At 47.0% G+C, this 23,615-nt stretch overlaps 27 non-coding genes across 27 annotated transcripts; all 27 read right to left on the bottom strand.

The window, feature by feature from the left end:
* Window positions 1–877: 877 nt before the first annotated feature.
* On the bottom strand, window positions 878–992 carry LOC121196225. Its single transcript, XR_005895698.1, has one exon. It is a non-coding gene; the product is annotated as a U5 spliceosomal RNA (small nuclear RNA).
* Window positions 993–1,386: 394 nt separating this feature from the next.
* Window positions 1,387–1,577, bottom strand: LOC121196560. Its single transcript, XR_005896008.1, has one exon. It is a non-coding gene; the product is annotated as a U2 spliceosomal RNA (small nuclear RNA).
* Window positions 1,578–2,154: 577 nt separating this feature from the next.
* LOC121196210 lies at window positions 2,155–2,318 on the bottom strand. Its single transcript, XR_005895683.1, has one exon. It is a non-coding gene; the product is annotated as a U1 spliceosomal RNA (small nuclear RNA).
* Window positions 2,319–3,478: 1,160 nt separating this feature from the next.
* On the bottom strand, window positions 3,479–3,593 carry LOC121196720. Its single transcript, XR_005896151.1, has one exon. It is a non-coding gene; the product is annotated as a U5 spliceosomal RNA (small nuclear RNA).
* A 394-nt stretch (window positions 3,594–3,987) lies between these two features.
* Window positions 3,988–4,178, bottom strand: LOC121196628. Its single transcript, XR_005896074.1, has one exon. It is a non-coding gene; the product is annotated as a U2 spliceosomal RNA (small nuclear RNA).
* A 576-nt stretch (window positions 4,179–4,754) lies between these two features.
* LOC121196198 lies at window positions 4,755–4,918 on the bottom strand. Its single transcript, XR_005895672.1, has one exon. It is a non-coding gene; the product is annotated as a U1 spliceosomal RNA (small nuclear RNA).
* A 1,161-nt stretch (window positions 4,919–6,079) lies between these two features.
* LOC121196156 lies at window positions 6,080–6,194 on the bottom strand. The gene has a single exon (XR_005895633.1). It is a non-coding gene; the product is annotated as a U5 spliceosomal RNA (small nuclear RNA).
* Window positions 6,195–6,588: 394 nt separating this feature from the next.
* LOC121196559 lies at window positions 6,589–6,779 on the bottom strand. Its single transcript, XR_005896007.1, has one exon. It is a non-coding gene; the product is annotated as a U2 spliceosomal RNA (small nuclear RNA).
* Window positions 6,780–7,355: 576 nt separating this feature from the next.
* On the bottom strand, window positions 7,356–7,519 carry LOC121196186. The gene has a single exon (XR_005895661.1). It is a non-coding gene; the product is annotated as a U1 spliceosomal RNA (small nuclear RNA).
* A 1,163-nt stretch (window positions 7,520–8,682) lies between these two features.
* Window positions 8,683–8,797, bottom strand: LOC121196229. The gene has a single exon (XR_005895702.1). It is a non-coding gene; the product is annotated as a U5 spliceosomal RNA (small nuclear RNA).
* A 397-nt stretch (window positions 8,798–9,194) lies between these two features.
* LOC121196463 lies at window positions 9,195–9,385 on the bottom strand. The gene has a single exon (XR_005895919.1). It is a non-coding gene; the product is annotated as a U2 spliceosomal RNA (small nuclear RNA).
* A 577-nt stretch (window positions 9,386–9,962) lies between these two features.
* Window positions 9,963–10,126, bottom strand: LOC121196294. The gene has a single exon (XR_005895762.1). It is a non-coding gene; the product is annotated as a U1 spliceosomal RNA (small nuclear RNA).
* Window positions 10,127–11,288: 1,162 nt separating this feature from the next.
* Window positions 11,289–11,403, bottom strand: LOC121196074. The gene has a single exon (XR_005895555.1). It is a non-coding gene; the product is annotated as a U5 spliceosomal RNA (small nuclear RNA).
* Window positions 11,404–11,800: 397 nt separating this feature from the next.
* LOC121196668 lies at window positions 11,801–11,991 on the bottom strand. The gene has a single exon (XR_005896111.1). It is a non-coding gene; the product is annotated as a U2 spliceosomal RNA (small nuclear RNA).
* A 577-nt stretch (window positions 11,992–12,568) lies between these two features.
* LOC121196292 lies at window positions 12,569–12,732 on the bottom strand. The gene has a single exon (XR_005895760.1). It is a non-coding gene; the product is annotated as a U1 spliceosomal RNA (small nuclear RNA).
* A 1,162-nt stretch (window positions 12,733–13,894) lies between these two features.
* On the bottom strand, window positions 13,895–14,009 carry LOC121196073. The gene has a single exon (XR_005895554.1). It is a non-coding gene; the product is annotated as a U5 spliceosomal RNA (small nuclear RNA).
* A 397-nt stretch (window positions 14,010–14,406) lies between these two features.
* LOC121196641 lies at window positions 14,407–14,597 on the bottom strand. The gene has a single exon (XR_005896086.1). It is a non-coding gene; the product is annotated as a U2 spliceosomal RNA (small nuclear RNA).
* Window positions 14,598–15,174: 577 nt separating this feature from the next.
* Window positions 15,175–15,338, bottom strand: LOC121196291. The gene has a single exon (XR_005895759.1). It is a non-coding gene; the product is annotated as a U1 spliceosomal RNA (small nuclear RNA).
* Window positions 15,339–16,498: 1,160 nt separating this feature from the next.
* LOC121196072 lies at window positions 16,499–16,613 on the bottom strand. Its single transcript, XR_005895553.1, has one exon. It is a non-coding gene; the product is annotated as a U5 spliceosomal RNA (small nuclear RNA).
* Window positions 16,614–17,010: 397 nt separating this feature from the next.
* LOC121196673 lies at window positions 17,011–17,201 on the bottom strand. Its single transcript, XR_005896116.1, has one exon. It is a non-coding gene; the product is annotated as a U2 spliceosomal RNA (small nuclear RNA).
* A 576-nt stretch (window positions 17,202–17,777) lies between these two features.
* LOC121196290 lies at window positions 17,778–17,941 on the bottom strand. The gene has a single exon (XR_005895758.1). It is a non-coding gene; the product is annotated as a U1 spliceosomal RNA (small nuclear RNA).
* A 1,161-nt stretch (window positions 17,942–19,102) lies between these two features.
* Window positions 19,103–19,217, bottom strand: LOC121196071. Its single transcript, XR_005895552.1, has one exon. It is a non-coding gene; the product is annotated as a U5 spliceosomal RNA (small nuclear RNA).
* Window positions 19,218–19,614: 397 nt separating this feature from the next.
* Window positions 19,615–19,805, bottom strand: LOC121196558. The gene has a single exon (XR_005896006.1). It is a non-coding gene; the product is annotated as a U2 spliceosomal RNA (small nuclear RNA).
* Window positions 19,806–20,382: 577 nt separating this feature from the next.
* LOC121196175 lies at window positions 20,383–20,546 on the bottom strand. The gene has a single exon (XR_005895650.1). It is a non-coding gene; the product is annotated as a U1 spliceosomal RNA (small nuclear RNA).
* A 1,161-nt stretch (window positions 20,547–21,707) lies between these two features.
* On the bottom strand, window positions 21,708–21,822 carry LOC121196068. The gene has a single exon (XR_005895550.1). It is a non-coding gene; the product is annotated as a U5 spliceosomal RNA (small nuclear RNA).
* Window positions 21,823–22,219: 397 nt separating this feature from the next.
* On the bottom strand, window positions 22,220–22,419 carry LOC121196690. The gene has a single exon (XR_005896131.1). It is a non-coding gene; the product is annotated as a U2 spliceosomal RNA (small nuclear RNA).
* A 577-nt stretch (window positions 22,420–22,996) lies between these two features.
* LOC121196358 lies at window positions 22,997–23,160 on the bottom strand. The gene has a single exon (XR_005895823.1). It is a non-coding gene; the product is annotated as a U1 spliceosomal RNA (small nuclear RNA).
* Window positions 23,161–23,615: the final 455 nt, after the last annotated feature.

Raw genomic sequence — 23,615 nt, 5'->3', positions numbered from 1 at the left:
GTGGGACACTTTTCAAAACATTTGACTAAATGAACTAAACACTGACATGAACTACTAACATGTATTGACTCAGCGAAAACCTTGGAGCTGATCTGGACTTTCCTGTGGTTTCCTCTTGTCCTTGTAACAGCAGTAGCTCCTCCCTTCCTTGTCAATAATTGTGCAGAAATATCTGAGGGCTTCTTTCTTCCTAAATCATAAGCAAGTCCTGTCCAGTCCAACTGTTTCTGCTCCTGTTTGACTTCTGAACTTGTCTCTGGCTGTGTGTCCACTTACTGCAGCCTCTGACATCAGACTGTAGAATCTTGATACATCAAAGGCATCAAAGGACAAACACACGCTCACACATACCGGTACTTATATCTTTGTGAGGACACTCTCTGGCATAATGCTTTCCCTCGCCCTAACCTCTCTCTCTCTTAGCATCTCAGACCTATGTCAGTAGCAGTGCCTCTGTCAAAGAATACAAAAAAAAAAAAAACACTAGACCTGTACACACATAAAGTCATGTATTCATGTAGTCATCTGTGAATGTGTGTTTGATGAGTGCAAAGTGAAAATGCTGCATGAACCTTGTTTTTGTAAAAGCTTCTCTTGTTTCCTTTGCTTCTTACAACTGTATATTTTTCAAGCATCATCTGTCATATTGAAGAAATAAGTTCATTCAGTAGCGTTATTTCTTTTTTTACTGTCATCATGTACACTTTTCTTGTCTCGAAGACGGCAGCATCCCCACCAAAGCCTAAAAATAAAGTATACCAGCGAAATGACAACATCTAGCACACATTTCTTCCGCAAAGAAAGAGCAAAGTCGGACAGGGGAGCTCCCACTTGTGGCGCTCTATAAAGATGTTTGACTTTTCACCAACTCAAAAGGCTCAGCCATAAGGCCGAACCAGCCAAAAATAACTTCAACTCATTGGTGTTCCTCTCCACGGAAGTCTTTAGTAAAAGGCGAAAGACTTGTGCGTTACGAAGAGAAACAAGAGTCAGAACAGGCCTGTCTCAGAGAGCAGCTGAGGACCCTAGTCGTCCCAGCTACCACCGTCGCGGTGCGCCTCCCTTGGCTTGCCGCGTGCTAAATCCCAGCCTCCCCTCCATTGCCCCCCCAGCATCTCCAGCCTGAAAAATCCAGGCCTGGCTTTTACATGGACACTACAAAGTCTGGGAAACGATCAGGCGTCTTCAGGGAGTCCGCGACCAGTCATCGTAGCTGAAGTGCACTGTGTTGTTGAGCGGGGTTCCCTGGGTGATATCAGTAAATCAACTGACTGGTTGTGCACAATTCACTTGATAAAAACTTAGCCGCATTTTCCTTCAGCCACTGTAAAAGTTTGACTCCTAACTAAACATGCGTGTCAGAGCTTGATTTTCTACAAAGCAAGAGAAAGGTGCACCGTTCCCGGCGGCACTGCAATGCCAGGTCGATGCGTGGAGTGAGCGGAGCAAGCTCCCTTTTCAGCTCCCTCTCCTAAAAATGGGTTTAATACGTTATCCCCATATAGGGGACATATCAGATATTAAACTGATAAGAACAGATACTACACTTGATCTTAGCCAAAAGGCCGAGAAGCGATGAGGCCCAAGCGTTTGACGTCCAAATCAAGCTCTTGGTACAACCGTCACTTGTCGCGGTGTCCTGTTTGTAAGCCAGCTTGTCAATTGCCGCCACTTAGCAACTCCGCCCATCTGTCTGCTGTGTACTTTTCCCTGCCGCTATACAAAGATGTTTGACCTTTCACCAACTCAAAAGGCTCAGCCATACGGCAAAGCCGGCCAAAAATAGCTTCAACTCATTGCTGTTCCACACCAAAACCTAGAAATAAAGCATACTAGAACAACATCTAGCACACATTTCTTCCACAAACAAGCAGCACAGTCGGACAGGAGAGCTCACACTTCATTTTGTCATGGAAAGGCCACGCCCGCTTCCCCAATTCCAATGGGAACACGGGGAATTGTCATGACTAAACACGCCACTCTGTAGCGTACGCCAGAGAGCTTCTGCAGAGCAACACTGCCGCTTTGTGGACAGACTGCAAAAGCTGACATGTAACTCCAAATCAACAAAGCCACTTCACAAAATGGAGAGCCTTCAAGAGGTTAGCGCATGGACATTCCTGACACATTGTGTTTTCTTCTACACGCACGCAACAGGGGAGAGCGCGAACGCAGTCCCCCACTACCAGAAATTATGCAGTCGAGATTCCCACATTTGGGGAATTCGCAGGGGTCAGCACAGCCGGAGTGCAATGGCTGAGCCTCGCCCTGGGTGAACCACCTTGTTGATCATGGTATCTCCCCTGCCAGGTAAGTATGAGCTGCAGTTGGAAGAGAGCGGGTGGTGGTCACCAGGCACAGCGCTCTGGCTGACGGTGCCTACAATGCATAATCCCACATTTCAGCGCCTTGAGCATCAGCTCCCCTTTGTCTGTTACATTTATGGCTGAAAAGACACAAACACTGCTGCAAATAGGCTGTGGCGTGCGGCAAACGCGCTTTGTTGGATCTACCCATCATGCACTGCTCTGCCAAAAACAAAGGAACACTGTGTGAAATGCCACTAGTCAAGCTGTCTCTTGGGAAAGAAAGCAAAGGCCCACGTGGGACACTTTTCAAAACATTTGACTAAATGAACTAAACACTGACATGAACTACTAACATGTATTGACTCAGCGAAAACCTTGGAGCTGATCTGGACTTTCCTGTGGTTTCCTCTTGTCCTTGTAACAGCAGTAGCTCCTCCCTTCCTTGTCAATAATTGTGCAGAAATATCTGAGGGCTTCTTTCTTCCTAAATCATAAGCAAGTCCTGTCCAGTCCAACTGTTTCTGCTCCTGTTTGACTTCTGAACTTGTCTCTGGCTGTGTGTCCACTTACTGCAGCCTCTGACATCAGACTGTAGAATCTTGATACATCAAAGGCATCAAAGGACAAACACACGCTCACACATACCGGTACTTATATCTTTGTGAGGACACTCTCTGGCATAATGCTTTCCCTCGCCCTAACCTCTCTCTCTCTTAGCATCTCAGACCTATGTCAGTAGCAGTGCCTCTGTCAAAGAATACAAAAAAAAAAAACACTAGACCTGTACACACATAAAGTCATGTATTCATGTAGTCATCTGTGAATGTGTGTTTGATGAGTGCAAAGTGAAAATGCTGCATGAACCTTGTTTTTGTAAAAGCTTCTCTTGTTTCCTTTGCTTCTTACAACTGTATATTTTTCAAGCATCATCTGTCATATTGAAGAAATAAGTTCATTCAGTAGCGTTATTTCTTTTTTTACTGTCATCATGTACACTTTTCTTGTCTCGAAGACGGCAGCATCCCCACCAAAGCCTAAAAATAAAGTATACCAGCGAAATGACAACATCTAGCACACATTTCTTCCGCAAAGAAAGAGCAAAGTCGGACAGGGGAGCTCCCACTTGTGGCGCTCTATAAAGATGTTTGACTTTTCACCAACTCAAAAGGCTCAGCCATAAGGCCGAACCAGCCAAAAATAACTTCAACTCATTGGTGTTCCTCTCCACGGAAGTCTTTAGTAAAAGGCGAAAGACTTGTGCGTTATGAAGAGAAACAAGAGTCAGAACAGGCCTGTCTCAGAGAGCAGCTGAGGACCCTAGTCGTCCCAGCTACCACCGTCGCGGTGCGCCTCCCTTGGCTTGCCGCGTGCTAAATCCCAGCCTCCCCTCCATTGCCCCCCCAGCATCTCCAGCCTGAAAAATCCAGGCCTGGCTTTTACATGGACACTACAAAGTCTGGGAAACGATCAGGCGTCTTCAGGGAGTCCGCGACCAGTCATCGTAGCTGAAGTGCACTGTGTTGTTGAGCGGGGTTCCCTGGGTGATATCAGTAAATCAACTGACTGGTTGTGCACAATTCACTTGATAAAAACTTAGCCGCATTTTCCTTCAGCCACTGTAAAAGTTTGACTCCTAACTAAACATGCGTGTCAGAGCTTGATTTTCTACAAAGCAAGAGAAAGGTGCACCGTTCCCGGCGGCACTGCAATGCCAGGTCGATGCGTGGAGTGAGCGGAGCAAGCTCCCTTTTCAGCTCCCTCTCCTAAAAATGGGTTTAATACGTTATCCCCATATAGGGGACATATCAGATATTAAACTGATAAGAACAGATACTACACTTGATCTTAGCCAAAAGGCCGAGAAGTGATGAGGCCCAAGCGTTTGACGTCCAAATCAAGCTCTTGGTACAACCGTCACTTGTCGCGGTGTCCCGTTTGTAAGCCAGCTTATCAATTGCCGCCACTTAGCAACTCCGCCCATCTGTCTGCTGTGTACTTTTCCCTGCCGCTATACAAAGATGTTTGACCTTTCACCAACTCAAAAGGCTCAGCCATACGGCAAACCGGCCAAAAATAGCTTCAACTCATTGCTGTTCCACACCAAAACCTAGAAATAAAGCATACTAGAACAACATCTAGCACACATTTCTTCCACAAACAAGCAGCACAGTCGGACAGGAGAGCTCACACTTCATTTTGTCATGGAAAGGCCACGCCCACTTCCCCAATTCCAATGGGAACACGGGGAATTGTCATGACTAAACACGCCACTCTGTAGCGTACGCCAGAGAGCTTCTGCAGAGCAACACTGCCGCTTTGTGGACAGACTGCAAAAGCTGACATGTAACTCCAAATCAACAAAGCCACTTCACAAAATGGAGAGCCTTCAAGAGGTTAGCGCATGGACATTCCTGACACATTGTGTTTTCTTCTACACGCACGCAACAGGGGAGAGCGCGAACGCAGTCCCCCACTACCAGAAATTATGCAGTCGAGATTCCCACATTTGGGGAATTCGCAGGGGTCAGCACAGCCGGAGTGCAATGGCTGAGCCTCGCCCTGGGTGAACCACCTTGTTGATCATGGTATCTCCCCTGCCAGGTAAGTATGAGCTGCAGTTGGAAGAGAGCGGGTGGTGGTCACCAGGCACAGCGCTCTGGCTGACGGTGCCTACAATGCATAATCCCACATTTCAGCGCCTTGAGCATCAGCTCCCCTTTGTCTGTTACATTTATGGCTGAAAAGACACAAACACTGCTGCAAATAGGCTGTGGCGTGCGGCAAACGCGCTTTGTTGGATCTACCCATCATGCACTGCTCTGCCAAAAACAAAGGAACACTGTGTGAAATGCCACTAGTCAAGCTGTCTCTTGGGAAAGAAAGCAAAGGCCCACGTGGGACACTTTTCAAAACATTTGACTAAATGAACTAAACACTGACATGAACTACTAACATGTATTGACTCAGCGAAAACCTTGGAGCTGATCTGGACTTTCCTGTGGTTTCCTCTTGTCCTTGTAACAGCAGTAGCTCCTCCCTTCCTTGTCAATAATTGTGCAGAAATATCTGAGGGCTTCTTTCTTCCTAAATCATAAGCAAGTCCTGTCCAGTCCAACTGTTTCTGCTCCTGTTTGACTTCTGAACTTGTCTCTGGCTGTGTGTCCACTTACTGCAGCCTCTGACATCAGACTGTAGAATCTTGATACATCAAAGGCATCAAAGGACAAACACACGCTCACACATACCGGTACTTATATCTTTGTGAGGACACTCTCTGGCATAATGCTTTCCCTCGCCCTAACCTCTCTCTCTCTTAGCATCTCAGACCTATGTCAGTAGCAGTGCCTCTGTCAAAGAATACAAAAAAAAAAAAACACTAGACCTGTACACACATAAAGTCATGTATTCATGTAGTCATCTGTGAATGTGTGTTTGATGAGTGCAAAGTGAAAATGCTGCATGAACCTTGTTTTTGTAAAAGCTTCTCTTGTTTCCTTTGCTTCTTACAACTGTATATTTTTCAAGCATCATCTGTCATATTGAAGAAATAAGTTCATTCAGTAGCGTTATTTCTTTTTTTACTGTCATCATGTACACTTTTCTTGTCTCGAAGACGGCAGCATCCCCACCAAAGCCTAAAAATAAAGTATACCAGCGAAATGACAACATCTAGCACACATTTCTTCCGCAAAGAAAGAGCAAAGTCGGACAGGGGAGCTCCCACTTGTGGCGCTCTATAAAGATGTTTGACTTTTCACCAACTCAAAAGGCTCAACCATAAGGCCGAGCCAGCCAAAAATAACTTCAACTCATTGGTGTTCCTCTCCACGGAAGTCTTTAGTAAAAGGCGAAAGACTTGTGCGTTATGAAGAGAAACAAGAGTCAGAACAGGCCTGTCTCAGAGAGCAGCTGAGGACCCTAGTCGTCCCAGCTACCACCGTCGCGGTGCGCCTCCCTTGGCTTGCCGCGTGCTAAATCCCAGCCTCCCCTCCATTGCCCCCCCAGCATCTCCAGCCTGAAAAATCCAGGCCTGGCTTTTACATGGACACTACAAAGTCTGGGAAACGATCAGGCGTCTTCAGGGAGTCCGCGACCAGTCATCGTAGCTGAAGTGCACTGTGTTGTTGAGCGGGGTTCCCTGGGTGATATCAGTAAATCAACTGACTGGTTGTGCACAATTCACTTGATAAAAACTTAGCCGCATTTTCCTTCAGCCACTGTAAAAGTTTGACTCCTAACTAAACATGCGTGTCAGAGCTTGATTTTCTACAAAGCAAGAGAAAGGTGCACCGTTCCCGGCGGCACTGCAATGCCAGGTCGATGCGTGGAGTGAGCGGAGCAAGCTCCCTTTTCAGCTCCCTCTCCTAAAAATGGGTTTAATACGTTATCCCCATATAGGGGACATATCAGATATTAAACTGATAAGAACAGATACTACACTTGATCTTAGCCAAAAGGCCGAGAAGCGATGAGGCCCAAGCGTTTGACGTCCAAATCAAGCTCTTGGTACAACCGTCACTTGTCGCGGTGTCCCGTTTGTAAGCCAGCTTATCAATTGCCGCCACTTAGCAACTCCGCCCATCTGTCTGCTGTGTACTTTTCCCTGCCGCTATACAAAGATGTTTGACCTTTCACCAACTCAAAAGGCTCAGCCATACGGCAAACCGGCCAAAAATAGCTTCAACTCATTGCTGTTCCACACCAAAACCTAGAAATAAAGCATACTAGAACAACATCTAGCACACATTTCTTCCACAAACAAGCAGCACAGTCGGACAGGAGAGCTCACACTTCATTTTGTCATGGAAAGGCCACGCCCACTTCCCCAATTCCAATGGGAACACGGGGAATTGTCATGACTAAACACGCCACTCTGTAGCGTACGCCAGAGAGCTTCTGCAGAGCAACACTGCCGCTTTGTGGACAGACTGCAAAAGCTGACATGTAACTCCAAATCAACAAAGCCACTTCACAAAATGGAGAGCCTTCAAGAGGTTAGCGCATGGACATTCCTGACACATTGTGTTTTCTTCTACACGCACGCAACAGGGGAGAGCGCGAACGCAGTCCCCCACTACCAGAAATTATGCAGTCGAGATTCCCACATTTGGGGAATTCGCAGGGGTCAGCACAGCCGGAGTGCAATGGCTGAGCCTCGCCCTGGGTGAACCACCTTGTTGATCATGGTATCTCCCCTGCCAGGTAAGTATGAGCTCTAGTTGGAAGAGAGCGGGTGGTGGTCACCAGGCACAGCGCTCTGGCTGACGGTGCCTACAATGCATAATCCCACATTTCAGCGCCTTGAGCATCAGCTCCCCTTTGTCTGTTACATTTATGGCTGAAAAGACACAAACACTGCTGCAAATAGGCTGTGGCGTGCGGCAAACGCGCTTTGTTGGATCTACCCATCATGCACTGCTCTGCCAAAAACAAAGGAACACTGTGTGAAATGCCACTAGTCAAGCTGTCTCTTGGGAAAGAAAGCAAAGGCCCACGTGGGACACTTTTCAAAACATTTGACTAAATGAACTAAACACTGACATGAACTACTAACATGTATTGACTCAGCGAAAACCTTGGAGCTGATCTGGACTTTCCTGTGGTTTCCTCTTGTCCTTGTAACAGCAGTAGCTCCTCCCTTCCTTGTCAATAATTGTGCAGAAATATCTGAGGGCTTCTTTCTTCCTAAATCATAAGCAAGTCCTGTCCAGTCCAACTGTTTCTGCTCCTGTTTGACTTCTGAACTTGTCTCTGGCTGTGTGTCCACTTACTGCAGCCTCTGACATCAGACTGTAGAATCTTGATACATCAAAGGCATCAAAGGACAAACACACGCTCACACATACCGGTACTTATATCTTTGTGAGGACACTCTCTGGCATAATGCTTTCCCTCGCCCTAACCTCTCTCTCTCTTAGCATCTCAGACCTATGTCAGTACCTGTGCCTCTGTCAAAGAATACAAAAAAAAAAAAAAACACTAGACCTGTACACACATAAAGTCATGTATTCATGTAGTCATCTGTGAATGTGTGTTTGATGAGTGCAAAGTGAAAATGCTGCATGAACCTTGTTTTTGTAAAAGCTTCTCTTGTTTCCTTTGCTTCTTACAACTGTATATTTTTCAAGCATCATCTGTCATATTGAAGAAATAAGTTCATTCAGTAGCGTTATTTCTTTTTTTACTGTCATCATGTACACTTTTCTTGTCTCAAAGACGGCAGCATCCCCACCAAAGCCTAAAAATAAAGTATACCAGCGAAATGACAACATCTAGCACACATTTCTTCCGCAAAGAAAGAGCAAAGTCGGACAGGGGAGCTCCCACTTGTGGCGCTCTATAAAGATGTTTGACTTTTCACCAACTCAAAAGGCTCAGCCATAAGGCCGAGCCAGCCAAAAATAACTTCAACTCATTGGTGTTCCACTCCACGGAAGTCTTTAGTAAAAGGCGAAAGACTTGTGCGTTATGAAGAGAAACAAGAGTCAGAACAGGCCTGTCTCAGAGAGCAGCTGAGGACCCTAGTCGTCCCAGCTACCACCGTCGCGGTGCGCCTCCCTTGGCTTGCCGCGTGCTAAATCCCAGCCTCCCCTCCATTGCCTCCCCCCCAGCATCTCCAGCCTGAAAAATCCAGGCCTGGCTTTTACATGGACACTACAAAGTCTGGGAAACGATCAGGCGTCTTCAGGGAGTCCGCGACCAGTCATCGTAGCTGAAGTGCACTGTGTTGTTGAGCGGGGTTCCCTGGGTGATATCAGTAAATCAACTGACTGGTTGTGCACAATTCACTTGATAAAAACTTAGCCGCATTTTCCTTCAGCCACTGTAAAAGTTTGACTCCTAACTAAACATGCGTGTCAGAGCTTGATTTTCTACAAAGCAAGAGAAAGGTGCACCGTTCCCGGCGGCACTGCAATGCCAGGTCGATGCGTGGAGTGAGCGGAGCAAGCTCCCTTTTCAGCTCCCTTTTCTAAAAATGGGTTTAATACGTTATCCCCATATAGGGGACATATCAGATATTAAACTGATAAGAACAGATACTACACTTGATCTTAGCCAAAAGGCCGAGAAGCGATGAGGCCCAAGGTTTTGACGTCCAAATCAAGCTCTTGGTACAACCGTCACTTGTCGCGGTGTCCCGTTTGTAAGCCAGCTTATCAATTGCCGCCACTTAGCAACTCCGCCCATCTGTCTGCCGTGTACTTTTCCCTGCCGCTATACAAAGATGTTTGACCTTTCACCAACTCAAAAGGCTCAGCCATACGGCAAAGCCGGCCAAAAATAGCTTCAACTCATTGCTGTTCCACACCAAAGCCTAGAAATAAAGCATACTAGAACAACATCTAGCACACATTTCTTCCACAAACAAGCAGCACAGTCGGACAGGAGAGCTCACACTTCATTTTGTCATGGAAAGGCCACGCCCACTTCCCCAATTCCAATGGGAACACGGGGAATTGTCATGACTAAACACGCCACTCTGTAGCGTACGCCAGAGAGCTTCTGCAGAGCAACACTGCCGCTTTGTGGACAGACTGCAAAAGCTGACATGTAACTCCAAATCAACAAAGCCACTTCACAAAATGGAGAGCCTTCAGCAGGTTAGCACATGGGCATTCCTGACACATTGTGTTTTCTTCTACACGCACGCAACAGGGGAGAGCGCGAACGCAGTCCCCCACTGCCAGAAATTATGCAGTCGAGATTCCCACATTTGGGGAATTCGCAGGGGTCAGCACAGCCGGAGTGCAATGGCTGAGCCTCGCCCTGGGTGAACCACCTTGTTGATCATGGTATCTCCCCTGCCAGGTAAGTATGAGCTGCAGTTGGAAGAGAGCGGGTGGTGGTCACCAGGCACAGCGCTCTGGCTGACGGTGCCTACAATGCATAATCCCACATTTCAGCGCCTTGAGCATCAGCTCCCCTTTGTCTGTTACATTTATGGCTGAAAAGACACAAACACTGCTGCAAATAGGCTGCGGCGTGCGGCAAACGCGCTTTGTTGGATCTACCCATCATGCACTGCTCTGCCAAAAACAAAGGAACACTGTGTGAAATGCCACTAGTCAAGCTGTCTCTTGGGAAAGAAAGCAAAGGCCCACGTGGGACACTTTTCAAAACATTTGACTAAATGAACTAAACACTGACATGAACTACTAACATGTATTGACTCAGCGAAAACCTTGGAGCTGATCTGGACTTTCCTGTGGTTTCCTCTTGTCCTTGTAACAGCAGTAGCTCCTCCCTTCCTTGTCAATAATTGTGCAGAAATATCTGAGGGCTTCTTTCTTCCTAAATCATAAGCAAGTCCTGTCCAGTCCAACTGTTTCTGCTCCTGTTTGACTTCTGAACTTGTCTCTGGCTGTGTGTCCACTTACTGCAGCCTCTGACATCAGACTGTAGAATCTTGATACATCAAAGGCATCAAAGGACAAACACACGCTCACACATACCGGTACTTATATCTTTGTGAGGACACTCTCTGGCATAATGCTTTCCCTCGCCCTAACCTCTCTCTCTCTTAGCATCTCAGACCTATGTCAGTAGCAGTGCCTCTGTCAAAGAATACAAAAAAAAAAAAAAACACTAGACCTGTACACACATAAAGTCATGTATTCATGTAGTCATCTGTGAATGTGTGTTTGATGAGTGCAAAGTGAAAATGCTGCATGAACCTTGTTTTTGTAAAAGCTTCTCTTGTTTCCTTTGCTTCTTACAACTGTATATTTTTCAAGCATCATCTGTCATATTGAAGAAATAAGTTCATTCAGTAGCGTTATTTTTTTTTTACTGTCATCATGTACACTTTTCTTGTCTCGAAGACGGCAGCATCCCCACCAAAGCCTAAAAATAAAGTATACCAGCGAAATGACAACATCTAGCACACATTTCTTCCACAAAGAAAGAGCAAAGTCGGACAGGGGAGCTCCCACTTGTGGCGCTCTATAAAGATGTTTGACTTTTCACCAACTCAAAAGGCTCAGCCATAAGGCCGAGCCAGCCAAAAATAACTTCAACTCATTGGTGTTCCTCTCCACGGAAGTCTTTAGTAAAAGGCGAAAGACTTGTGCGTTATGAAGAGAAACAAGAGTCAGAACAGGCCTGTCTCAGAGAGCAGCTGAGGACCCTAGTCGTCCCAGCTACCACCGTCGCGGTGCGCCTCCCTTGGCTTGCCGCGTGCTAAATCCCAGCCTCCCCTCCATTGCCTCCCCCCCAGCATCTCCAGCCTGAAAAATCCAGGCCTGGCTTTTACATGGACACTACAAAGTCTGGGAAACGATCAGGCGTCTTCAGGGAGTCCGCGACCAATCATCGTAGCTGAAGTGCACTGTGTTGTTGAGCGGGGTTCCCTGGGTGATATCAGTAAATCAACTGACTGGTTGTGCACAATTCACTTGATCAAAACTTAGCCGCATTTTCCTTCAGCCACTGTAAAAGTTTGACTCCTAACTAAACATGCGTGTCAGAGCTTGATTTTCTACAAAGCAAGAGAAAGGTTCACCGTTCCCGGCGGCACTGCAATGCCAGGTCGATGCGTGGAGTGAGCGGAGCAAGCTCCCTTTTCAGCTCCCTCTCCTAAAAATGGGTTTAATACGTTATCCCCATATAGGGGACATATCAGATATTAAACTGATAAGAACAGATACTACACTTGATCTTAGCCAAAAGGCCGAGAAGCGATGAGGCCCAAGCGTTTGACGTCCAAATCAAGCTCTTGGTACAACCGTCACTTGTCGCGGTGTCCCGTTTGTAAGCCAGCTTGTCAATTGCCGCCACTTAGCAACTCCGCCCATCTGTCTGCCGTGTACTTTTCCCTGCCGCTATACAAAGATGTTTGACCTTTCACCAACTCAAAAGGCTCAGCCATACGGCAAAGCCGGCCAAAAATAGCTTCAACTCATTGCTGTTCCACACCAAAACCTAGAAATAAAGCATACTAGAACAACATCTAGCACACATTTCTTCCACAAACAAGCAGCACAGTCGGACAGGAGAGCTCACACTTCATTTTGTCATGGAAAGGCCACGCCCGCTTCCCCAATTCCAATGGGAACACGGGGAATTGTCATGACTAAACACGCCACTCTGTAGCGTACGCCAGAGAGCTTCTGCAGAGCAACACTGCCGCTTTGTGGACAGACTGCAAAAGCTGACATGTAACTCCAAATCAACAAAGCCACTTCACAAAATGGAGAGCCTTCAGCAGGTTAGCACATGGGCATTCCTGACACATTGTGTTTTCTTCTACACGCACGCAACAGGGGAGAGCGCGAACGCAGTCCCCCACTGCCAGAAATTATGCAGTCGAGATTCCCACATTTGGGGAATTCGCAGGGGTCAGCACAGCCGGAGTGCAATGGCTGAGCCTCGCCCTGGGTGAACCACCTTGTTGATCATGGTATCTCCCCTGCCAGGTAAGTATGAGCTGCAGTTGGAAGAGAGCGGGTGGTGGTCACCAGGCACAGCGCTCTGGCTGACGGTGCCTACAATGCATAATCCCACATTTCAGCGCCTTGAGCATCAGCTCCCCTTTGTCTGTTACATTTATGGCTGAAAAGACACAAACACTGCTGCAAATAGGCTGCGGCGTGCGGCAAACGCGCTTTGTTGGATCTACCCATCATGCACTGCTCTGCCAAAAACAAAGGAACACTGTGTGAAATGCCACTAGTCAAGCTGTCTCTTGGGAAAGAAAGCAAAGGCCCACGTGGGACACTTTTCAAAACATTTGACTAAATGAACTAAACACTGACATGAACTACTAACATGTATTGACTCAGCGAAAACCTTGGAGCTGATCTGGACTTTCCTGTGGTTTCCTCTTGTCCTTGTAACAGCAGTAGCTCCTCCCTTCCTTGTCAATAATTGTGCAGAAATATCTGAGGGCTTCTTTCTTCCTAAATCATAAGCAAGTCCTGTCCAGTCCAACTGTTTCTGCTCCTGTTTGACTTCTGAACTTGTCTCTGGCTGTGTGTCCACTTACTGCAGCCTCTGACATCAGACTGTAGAATCTTGATACATCAAAGGCATCAAAGGACAAACACACGCTCACACATACCGGTACTTATATCTTTGTGAGGACACTCTCTGGCATAATGCTTTCCCTCGCCCTAACCTCTCTCTCTCTTAGCATCTCAGACCTATGTCAGTAGCAGTGCCTCTGTCAAAGAATACAAAAAAAAAAAAAAACACTAGACCTGTACACACATAAAGTCATGTATTCATGTAGTCATCTGTGAATGTGTGTTTGATGAGTGCAAAGTGAAAATGCTGCATGAACCTTGTTTTTGTAAAAGCTTCTCTTGTTTCCTTTGCTTCTTACAACTGTATATTTTTCAAGCATCATCTGTCATATTGAAGAAATAAGTTCATTCAGTAGCGTTATTTTTTTTTTACTGTCATCATGTACACTTTTCTTGTCTCGAAGACGGCAGCATCCCCACCAAAGCCTAAAAATAAAGTATACCAGCGAAATGACAACATCTAGCACACATTTCTTCCACAAAGAAAGAGCAAAGTCGGACAGGGGAGCTCCCACTTGTGGCGCTCTATAAAGATGTTTGACTTTTCACCAACTCAAAAGGCTCAGCCATAAGGCCGAGCCAGCCAAAAATAACTTCAACTCATTGGTGTTCCTCTCCACGGAAGTCTTTAGTAAAAGGCGAAAGACTTGTGCGTTATGAAGAGAAACAAGAGTCAGAACAGGCCTGTCTCAGAGAGCAGCTGAGGACCCTAGTCGTCCCAGCTACCACCGTCGCGGTGCGCCTCCCTTGGCTTGCCGCGTGCTAAATCCCAGCCTCCCCTCCATTGCCTCCCCCCCAGCATCTCCAGCCTGAAAAATCCAGGCCTGGCTTTTACATGGACACTACAAAGTCTGGGAAACGATCAGGCGTCTTCAGGGAGTCCGCGACCAATCATCGTAGCTGAAGTGCACTGTGTTGTTGAGCGGGGTTCCCTGGGTGATATCAGTAAATCAACTGACTGGTTGTGCACAATTCACTTGATCAAAACTTAGCCGCATTTTCCTTCAGCCACTGTAAAAGTTTGACTCCTAACTAAACATGCGTGTCAGAGCTTGATTTTCTACAAAGCAAGAGAAAGGTTCACCGTTCCCGGCGGCACTGCAATGCCAGGTCGATGCGTGGAGTGAGCGGAGCAAGCTCCCTTTTCAGCTCCCTTTTCTAAAAATGGGTTTAATACGTTATCCCCATATAGGGGACATATCAGATATTAAACTGATAAGAACAGATACTACACTTGATCTTAGCCAAAAGGCCGAGAAGCGATGAGGCCCAAGGTTTTGACGTCCAAATCAAGCTCTTGGTACAACCGTCACTTGTCGCGGTGTCCCGTTTGTAAGCCAGCTTATCAATTGCCGCCACTTAGCAACTCCGCCCATCTGTCTGCCGTGTACTTTTCCCTGCCGCTATACAAAGATGTTTGACCTTTCACCAACTCAAAAGGCTCAGCCATACGGCAAAGCCGGCCAAAAATAGCTTCAACTCATTGCTGTTCCACACCAAAGCCTAGAAATAAAGCATACTAGAACAACATCTAGCACACATTTCTTCCACAAACAAGCAGCACAGTCGGACAGGAGAGCTCACACTTCATTTTGTCATGGAAAGGCCACGCCCACTTCCCCAATTCCAATGGGAACACGGGGAATTGTCATGACTAAACACGCCACTCTGTAGCGTACGCCAGAGAGCTTCTGCAGAGCAACACTGCCGCTTTGTGGACAGACTGCAAAAGCTGACATGTAACTCCAAATCAACAAAGCCACTTCACAAAATGGAGAGCCTTCAGCAGGTTAGCACATGGGCATTCCTGACACATTGTGTTTTCTTCTACACGCACGCAACAGGGGAGAGCGCGAACGCAGTCCCCCACTGCCAGAAATTATGCAGTCGAGATTCCCACATTTGGGGAATTCGCAGGGGTCAGCACAGCCGGAGTGCAATGGCTGAGCCTCGCCCTGGGTGAACCACCTTGTTGATCATGGTATCTCCCCTGCCAGGTAAGTATGAGCTGCAGTTGGAAGAGAGCGGGTGGTGGTCACCAGGCACAGCGCTCTGGCTGACGGTGCCTACAATGCATAATCCCACATTTCAGCGCCTTGAGCATCAGCTCCCCTTTGTCTGTTACATTTATGGCTGAAAAGACACAAACACTGCTGCAAATAGGCTGTGGCGTGCGGCAAACGCGCTTTGTTGGATCTACCCATCATGCACTGCTCTGCCAAAAACAAAGGAACACTGTGTGAAATGCCACTAGTCAAGCTGTCTCTTGGGAAAGAAAGCAAAGGCCCACGTGGGACACTTTTCAAAACATTTGACTAAATGAACTAAACACTGACATGAACTACTAACATGTATTGACTCAGCGAAAACCTTGGAGCTGATCTGGACTTTCCTGTGGTTTCCTCTTGTCCTTGTAACAGCAGTAGCTCCTCCCTTCCTTGTCAATAATTGTGCAGAAATATCTGAGGGCTTCTTTCTTCCTAAATCATAAGCAAGTCCTGTCCAGTCCAACTGTTTCTGCTCCTGTTTGACTTCTGAACTTGTCTCTGGCTGTGTGTCCACTTACTGCAGCCTCTGACATCAGACTGTAGAATCTTGATACATCAAAGGCATCAAAGGACAAACACACGCTCACACATACCGGTACTTATATCTTTGTGAGGACACTCTCTGGCATAATGCTTTCCCTCGCCCTAACCTCTCTCTCTCTTAGCATCTCAGACCTATGTCAGTACCTGTGCCTCTGTCAAAGAATACAAAAAAAAAAAACACTAGACCTGTACACACATAAAGTCATGTATTCATGTAGTCATCTGTGAATGTGTGTTTGATGAGTGCAAAGTGAAAATGCTGCATGAACCTTGTTTTTGTAAAAGCTTCTCTTGTTTCCTTTGCTTCTTACAACTGTATATTTTTCAAGCATCATCTGTCATATTGAAGAAATAAGTTCATTCAGTAGCGTTATTTCTTTTTTTACTGTCATCATGTACACTTTTCTTGTCTCAAAGACGGCAGCATCCCCACCAAAGCCTAAAAATAAAGTATACCAGCGAAATGACAACATCTAGCACACATTTCTTCCGCAAAGAAAGAGCAAAGTCGGACAGGGGAGCTCCCACTTGTGGCGCTCTATAAAGATGTTTGACTTTTCACCAACTCAAAAGGCTCAGCCATAAGGCCGAGCCAGCCAAAAATAACTTCAACTCATTGGTGTTCCTCTCCACGGAAGTCTTTAGTAAAAGGCGAAAGACTTGTGCGTTATGAAGAGAAACAAGAGTCAGAACAGGCCTGTCTCAGAGAGCAGCTGAGGACCCTAGTCGTCCCAGCTACCACCGCCGCGGTGCGCCTCCCTTGGCTTGCCGCGTGCTAAATCCCAGCCTCCCCTCCATTGCCTCCCCCCCAGCATCTCCAGCCTGAAAAATCCAGGCCTGGCTTTTACATGGACACTACAAAGTCTGGGAAACGATCAGGCGTCTTCAGGGAGTCCGCGACCAATCATCGTAGCTGAAGTGCACTGTGTTGTTGAGCGGGGTTCCCTGGGTGATATCAGTAAATCAACTGACTGGTTGTGCACAATTCACTTGATCAAAACTTAGCCGCATTTTCCTTCAGCCACTGTAAAAGTTTGACTCCTAACTAAACATGCGTGTCAGAGCTTGATTTTCTACAAAGCAAGAGAAAGGTGCACCGTTCCCGGCGGCACTGCAATGCCAGGTCGATGCGTGGAGTGAGCGGCGCAAGCTCCCTTTTCAGCTCCCTCTCCTAAAAATGGGTTTAATACGTTATCCCCATATAGGGGACATATCAGATATTAAACTGATAAGAACAGATACTACACTTGATCTTAGCCAAAAGGCCGAGAAGCGATGAGGCCCAAGCGTTTGACGTCCAAATCAAGCTCTTGGTACAACCGTCACTTGTCGCGGTGTCCCGTTTGTAAGCCAGCTTATCAATTGCCGCCACTTAGCAACTCCGCCCATCTGTCTGCTGTGTACTTTTCCCTGCCGCTATACAAAGATGTTTAACCTTTCACCAACTCAAAAGGCTCAGCCATACGGCAAACCGGCCAAAAATAGCTTCAACTCATTGCTGTTCCACACCAAAGCCTAGAAATAAAGCATACTAGAACAACATCTAGCACACATTTCTTCCACAAACAAGCAGCACAGTCGGACAGGAGAGCTCACACTTCATTTTGTCATGGAAAGGCCACGCCCACTTCCCCAATTCCAATGGGAACACGGGGAATTGTCATGACTAAACACGCCACTCTGTAGCGTACGCCAGAGAGCTTCTGCAGAGCAACACTGCCGCTTTGTGGACAGACTGCAAAAGCTGACATGTAACTCCAAATCAACAAAGCCACTTCACAAAATGGAGAGCCTTCAACAGGTTAGCGCATGGGCATTCCTGACACATTGTGTTTTCTTCTACACGCACGCAACAGGGGAGAGCGCGAACGCAGTCCCCCACTGCCAGAAATTATGCAGTCGAGATTCCCACATTTGGGGAATTCGCAGGGGTCAGCACAGCCGGAGTGCAATGGCTGAGCCTCGCCCTGGGTGAACCACCTTGTTGATCATGGTATCTCCCCTGCCAGGTAAGTATGAGCTGCAGTTGGAAGAGAGCGGGTGGTGGTCACCAGGCACAGCGCTCTGGCTGACGGTGCCTACAATGCATAATCCCACATTTCAGCGCCTTGAGCATCAGCTCCCCTTTGTCTGTTACATTTATGGCTGAAAAGACACAAACACTGCTGCAAATAGGCTGCGGCGTGCGGCAAACGCGCTTTGTTGGATCTACCCATCATGCACTGCTCTGCCAAAAACAAAGGAACACTGTGTGAAATGCCACTAGTCAAGCTGTCTCTTGGGAAAGAAAGCAAAGGCCCACGTGGGACACTTTTCAAAACATTTGACTAAATGAACTAAACACTGACATGAACTACTAACATGTATTGACTCAGCGAAAACCTTGGAGCTGATCTGGACTTTCCTGTGGTTTCCTCTTGTCCTTGTAACAGCAGTAGCTCCTCCCTTCCTTGTCAATAATTGTGCAGAAATATCTGAGGGCTTCTTTCTTCCTAAATCATAAGCAAGTCCTGTCCAGTCCAACTGTTTCTGCTCCTGTTTGACTTCTGAACTTGTCTCTGGCTGTGTGTCCACTTACTGCAGCCTCTGACATCAGACTGTAGAATCTTGATACATCAAAGGCATCAAAGGACAAACACACGCTCACACATACCGGTACTTATATCTTTGTGAGGACACTCTCTGGCATAATGCTTTCCCTCGCCCTAACCTCTCTCTCTCTTAGCATCTCAGACCTATGTCAGTAGCAGTGCCTCTGTCAAAGAATACAAAAAAAAAAAAAACACTAGACCTGTACACACATAAAGTCATGTATTCATGTAGTCATCTGTGAATGTGTGTTTGATGAGTGCAAAGTGAAAATGCTGCATGAACCTTGTTTTTGTAAAAGCTTCTCTTGTTTCCTTTGCTTCTTACAACTGTATATTTTTCAAGCATCATCTGTCATATTGAAGAAATAAGTTCATTCAGTAGCGTTATTTTTTTTTTACTGTCATCATGTACACTTTTCTTGTCTCGAAGACGGCAGCATCCCCACCAAAGCCTAAAAATAAAGTATACCAGCGAAATGACAACATCTAGCACACATTTCTTCCGCAAAGAAAGAGCAAAGTCGGACAGGGGAGCTCCCACTTGTGGCGCTCTATAAAGATGTTTGACTTTTCACCAACTCAAAAGGCTCAGCCATAAGGCCGAGCCAGCCAAAAATAACTTCAACTCATTGGTGTTCCTCTCCACGGAAGTCTTTAGTAAAAGGCGAAAGACTTGTGCGTTATGAAGAGAAACAAGAGTCAGAACAGGCCTGTCTCAGAGAGCAGCTGAGGACCCTAGTCGTCCCAGCTACCACCGTCGCGGTGCGCCTCCCTTGGCTTGCCGCGTGCTAAATCCCAGCCTCCCCTCCATTGCCTCCCCCCCAGCATCTCCAGCCTGAAAAATCCAGGCCTGGCTTTTACATGGACACTACAAAGTCTGGGAAACGATCAGGCGTCTTCAGGGAGTCCGCGACCAATCATCGTAGCTGAAGTGCACTGTGTTGTTGAGCGGGGTTCCCTGGGTGATATCAGTAAATCAACTGACTGGTTGTGCACAATTCACTTGATCAAAACTTAGCCGCATTTTCCTTCAGCCACTGTAAAAGTTTGACTCCTAACTAAACATGCGTGTCAGAGCTTGATTTTCTACAAAGCAAGAGAAAGGTGCACCGTTCCCGGCGGCACTGCAATGCCAGGTCGATGCGTGGAGTGAGCGGAGCAAGCTCCCTTTTCAGCTCCCTCTCCTAAAAATGGGTTTAATACGTTATCCCCATATAGGGGACATATCAGATATTAAACTGATAAGAACAGATACTACACTTGATCTTAGCCAAAAGGCCGAGAAGCGATGAGGCCCAAGGTTTTGACGTCCAAATCAAGCTCTTGGTACAACCGTCACTTGTCGCGGTGTCCCGTTTGTAAGCCAGCTTATCAATTGCCGCCACTTAGCAACTCCGCCCATCTGTCTGCCGTGTACTTTTCCCTGCCGCTATACAAAGATGTTTGACCTTTCACCAACTCAAAAGGCTCAGCCATACGGCAAAGCCGGCCAAAAATAGCTTCAACTCATTGCTGTTCCACACCAAAGCCTAGAAATAAAGCATACTAGAACAACATCTAGCACACATTTCTTCCACAAACAAGCAGCACAGTCGGACAGGAGAGCTCACACTTCATTTTGTCATGGAAAGGCCACGCCCACTTCCCCAATTCCAATGGGAACACGGGGAATTGTCATGACTAAACACGCCACTCTGTAGCGTACGCCAGACAGCTTCTGCAGAGCAACACTGCCGCTTTGTGGACAGACTGCAAAAGCTGACATGTAACTCCAAATCAACAAAGCCACTTCACAAAATGGAGAGCCTTCAGCAGGTTAGCACATGAGCATTCCTGACACATTGTGTTTTCTTCTACACGCACGCAACAGGGGAGAGCGCGAACGCAGTCCCCCACTACCAGAAATTATGCAGTCGAGATTCCCACATTTGGGGAATTCGCAGGGGTCAGCACAGCCGGAGTGCAATGGCTGAGCCTCGCCCTGGGTGAACCACCTTGTTGATCATGGTATCTCCCCTGCCAGGTAAGTATGAGCTGCAGTTGGAAGAGAGCGGGTGGTGGTCACCAGGCACAGCGCTCTGGCTGACGGTGCCTACAATGCATAATCCCACATTTCAGCGCCTTGAGCATCAGCTCCCCTTTGTCTGTTACATTTATGGCTGAAAAGACACAAACACTGCTGCAAATAGGCTGCGGCGTGCGGCAAACGCGCTTTGTTGGATCTACCCATCATGCACTGCTCTGCCAAAAACAAAGGAACACTGTGTGAAATGCCACTAGTCAAGCTGTCTCTTGGGAAAGAAAGCAAAGGCCCACGTGGGACACTTTTCAAAACATTTGACTAAATGAACTAAACACTGACATGAACTACTAACATGTATTGACTCAGCGAAAACCTTGGAGCTGATCTGGACTTTCCTGTGGTTTCCTCTTGTCCTTGTAACAGCAGTAGCTCCTCCCTTCCTTGTCAATAATTGTGCAGAAATATCTGAGGGCTTCTTTCTTCCTAAATCATAAGCAAGTCCTGTCCAGTCCAACTGTTTCTGCTCCTGTTTGACTTCTGAACTTGTCTCTGGCTGTGTGTCCACTTACTGCAGCCTCTGACATCAGACTGTAGAATCTTGATACATCAAAGGCATCAAAGGACAAACACACGCTCACACATACCGGTACTTATATCTTTGTGAGGACACTCTCTGGCATAATGCTTTCCCTCGCCCTAACCTCTCTCTCTCTTAGCATCTCAGACCTATGTCAGTACCTGTGCCTCTGTCAAAGAATACAAAAAAAAAAAAACACTAGACCTGTACACACATAAAGTCATGTATTCATGTAGTCATCTGTGAATGTGTGTTTGATGAGTGCAAAGTGAAAATGCTGCATGAACCTTGTTTTTGTAAAAGCTTCTCTTGTTTCCTTTGCTTCTTACAACTGTATATTTTTCAAGCATCATCTGTCATATTGAAGAAATAAGTTCATTCAGTAGCGTTATTTCTTTTTTTACTGTCATCATGTACACTTTTCTTGTCTCAAAGACGGCAGCATCCCCACCAAAGCCTAAAAATAAAGTATACCAGCGAAATGACAACATCTAGCACACATTTCTTCCGCAAAGAAAGAGCAAAGTCGGACAGGGGAGCTCCCACTTGTGGCGCTCTATAAAGATGTTTGACTTTTCACCAACTCAAAAGGCTCAGCCATAAGGCCGAGCCAGCCAAAAATAACTTCAACTCATTGGTGTTCCTCTCCACGGAAGTCTTTAGTAAAAGGCGAAAGACTTGTGCGTTATGAAGAGAAACAAGAGTCAGAACAGGCCTGTCTCAGAGAGCAGCTGAGGACCCTAGTCGTCCCAGCTACCACCGTCGCGGTGCGCCTCCCTTGGCTTGCCGCGTGCTAAATCCCAGCCTCCCCTCCATTGCCTCCCCCCCAGCATCTCCAGCCTGAAAAATCCAGGCCTGGCTTTTACATGGACACTACAAAGTCTGGGAAACGATCAGGCGTCTTCAGGGAGTCCGCGACCAATCATCGTAGCTGAAGTGCACTGTGTTGTTGAGCGGGGTTCCCTGGGTGATATCAGTAAATCAACTGACTGGTTGTGCACAATTCACTTGATCAAAACTTAGCCGCATTTTCCTTCAGCCACTGTAAAAGTTTGACTCCTAACTAAACATGCGTGTCAGAGCTTGATTTTCTACAAAGCAAGAGAAAGGTGCACCGTTCCCGGCGGCACTGCAATGCCAGGTCGATGCGTGGAGTGCGTGGAGTGAGCGGAGCAAGCTCCCTTTTCAGCTCCCTCTTCTAAAAATGGGTTTAATACGTTATCCCCATATAGGGGACATATCAGATATTAAACTGATAAGAACAGATACTACACTTGATCTTAGCCAAAAGGCCGAGAAGCGATGAGGCCCAAGCGTTTGACGTCCAAATCAAGCTCTTGGTACAACCGTCACTTGTCGCGGTGTCCCGTTTGTAAGCCAGCTTATCAATTGCCGCCACTTAGCAACTCCGCCCATCTGTCTGCCGTGTACTTTTCCCTGCCGCTATACAAAGATGTTTGACCTTTCACCAACTCAAAAGGCTCAGCCATACGGCAAAGCCGGCCAAAAATAGCTTCAACTCATTGCTGTTCCACACCAAAGCCTAGAAATAAAGCATACTAGAACAACATCTAGCACACATTTCTTCCACAAACAAGCAGCACAGTCGGACAGGAGAGCTCACACTTCATTTTGTCATGGAAAGGCCACGCCCACTTCCCCAATTCCAATGGGAACACGGGGAATTGTCATGACTAAACACGCCACTCTGTAGCGTACGCCAGAGAGCTTCTGCAGAGCAACACTGCCGCTTTGTGGACAGACTGCAAAAGCTGACATGTAACTCCAAATCAACAAAGCCACTTCACAAAATGGAGAGCCTTCAGCAGGTTAGCACATGGGCATTCCTGACACATTGTGTTTTCTTCTACACGCACGCAACAGGGGAGAGCGCGAACGCAGTCCCCCACTACCAGAAATTATGCAGTCGAGATTCCCACATTTGGGGAATTCGCAGGGGTCAGCACAGCCGGAGTGCAATGACTGAGCCTCGCCCTGGGTGAACCACCTTGTTGATCATGGTATCTCCCCTGCCAGGTAAGTATGAGCTGCAGCTGGAAGAGAGCGGGTGGTGGTCACCAGGCACAGCGCTCTGGCTGACGGTGCCTACAATGCATAATCCCACATTTCAGCGCCTTGAGCATCAGCTCCCCTTTGTCTGTTACATTTATGGCTGAAAAGACACAAACACTGCTGCAAATAGGCTGCGGCGTGCGGCAAACGCGCTTTGTTGGATCTACCCATCATGCACTGCTCTGCCAAAAACAAAGGAACACTGTGTGAAATGCCACTAGTCAAGCTGTCTCTTGGGAAAGAAAGCAAAGGCCCACGTGGGACACTTTTCAAAACATTTGACTAAATGAACTAAACACTGACATGAACTACTAACATGTATTGACTCAGCGAAAACCTTGGAGCTGATCTGGACTTTCCTGTGGTTTCCTCTTGTCCTTGTAACAGCAGTAGCTCCTCCCTTCCTTGTCAATAATTGTGCAGAAAT

This window comes from Toxotes jaculatrix, chromosome 16 (genome assembly GCF_017976425.1).
Source record: "Toxotes jaculatrix isolate fToxJac2 chromosome 16, fToxJac2.pri, whole genome shotgun sequence".
NCBI lineage: Eukaryota > Metazoa > Chordata > Actinopteri > Toxotidae > Toxotes > Toxotes jaculatrix.
This window is presented reverse-complemented; position numbering and strand designations above follow the sequence as displayed.